Source organism: Syzygium oleosum, unplaced genomic scaffold (genome assembly GCF_021117445.2).
Source record: "Syzygium oleosum isolate NSW1041296 unplaced genomic scaffold, Sole_v2.1 Sole_v2.21, whole genome shotgun sequence".
In the NCBI taxonomy this organism is placed as follows: domain Eukaryota; kingdom Viridiplantae; phylum Streptophyta; class Magnoliopsida; order Myrtales; family Myrtaceae; genus Syzygium; species Syzygium oleosum.
This window is the reverse complement of record NW_026607505.1, coordinates 4,361,940-4,363,389: the sequence shown is the minus strand read 5'-3', so window position 1 is coordinate 4,363,389 and position 1,450 is coordinate 4,361,940. Positions and strand designations below refer to the sequence as shown.

The window sequence follows — 1,450 nt, the reverse complement described above, 5'->3', positions numbered from 1 at the left end:
GAGACAATCCTCGTGGAAACAATACTCGCTCATCACTTTATTACTTGTAGCTATTATGAGCTTGCAATTCACCTAACAAGTTTTTGGCGCCGTTGCCGGGGATTGCTCTGATATTTTTCCAATTACTATTGATATCTAGCGATTCTTGATTTAGACTAGCGTTTATTTTGTTTTTAATTTGTTTCTTTTGCAAGCCAAACTCACCTCTCTATAAAAGGTGGGAGGAGCATTGCATGACCCGAAGCCAAAAAGGAGACCTTGAAGAGTTTGATCCCGAGATTGAAAGAACCTATTTTAGGAGAAGAAGAGAGCAAGCACAAGCAATCCCCATTGCAATGGTTGAAGCTCGAGAAGTCGCAGCTCCAAGGAGGACTTTGAAAGATTATGCTGCACCAATAATTCAAGGAGCACAATCAAGTATAAGGAGGCCGGAGGTGCAAGCCAACAATTTTGAGATCAAGTCATCCTTAATTCAAATGTTTCAAAATGCAAGGCAATTCAGTGGATCACCTAATGATGATCCAAATCTGCAGTTAGAAGCATTCCTTGAAATTTGTGACACTGTTAAATTCAATGGCGTTACTGGTGATGCCATTAAGTTAAGATTGTTCCAATTTTCTCTTCGTGATAAAGCTAAGACTTGGTTGACTTCTTTTCCTGCAAGCTCTATCACTACTTGGGAGAACTTGGCTAAAAAATTCCTAAGTATTTTCCTCCTGCAAAATCTGCCAAAATGTGTAACGATATTACTACATTTATGCAGATAGATGGTGGGCGATTTTATGAAGCATGAGAGAGGTTTAAGGAGCTGCTAAGGAGATGCCTGCACCATGGACTGCCAATTTGGATGCAAGTGCACACATTCTATAATGGAGCACATCCCACCATTCGGGCTAGTCTAGATGCGGCAGCCAGAGGCACTTTGCAAAACAAGTCACCCAAAGAAGCTGTTAATCTACTTGAGGAGATGGCAAGCAATAGCTACTAATGGCCAATTGAGAGATACCAAGCCCGGAGGCCAAGTGGAGTTCATGAAGTTGACACTAATACGGCTTTGAATGTAAAACTTGATGCATTGAGCACAATGATTGCTTCTTTGAAAACTCAAGGAGTATCTTGTGAATTTTGTGGTGGAAATTATATTAGCACTGATTGTCAAGTAAGTAACCCTTATGCTAGTTCTTCTGAACATGCTAACTTTGTTTCAAATTTTAACAGGGGTCCTCAAAACAATCCTTATTCCAACACTTATAATCTGGGATGGAGGAATCACCCTAATCTATCTCGGGGAGGTCAAAATCAACAAGGACCGAGAGCACCAGCACCACCCATGGAGAAGCCGAATTCCAACTTGGAGGATTTGGTTGCCAAACTAGCCCAAACCGTGGAAAGGCAAGCCCAAGCCGTGGAAAAACAAGCTCAAACCACTCAAGATTTCATGAGAAGCACC

At 41.5% G+C, this 1,450-nt stretch overlaps 1 non-coding gene across 1 annotated transcript; it reads right to left on the bottom strand.

Moving 5' to 3' along the window:
- Positions 1–730: 730 nt before the first annotated feature.
- Positions 731–837, bottom strand: LOC115671358 (small nucleolar RNA R71). Its single transcript, XR_004004597.1, has one exon. It is a non-coding gene; the product is annotated as a small nucleolar RNA R71 (small nucleolar RNA).
- Between the last annotated feature and the right edge of the window lie 613 nt (positions 838–1,450).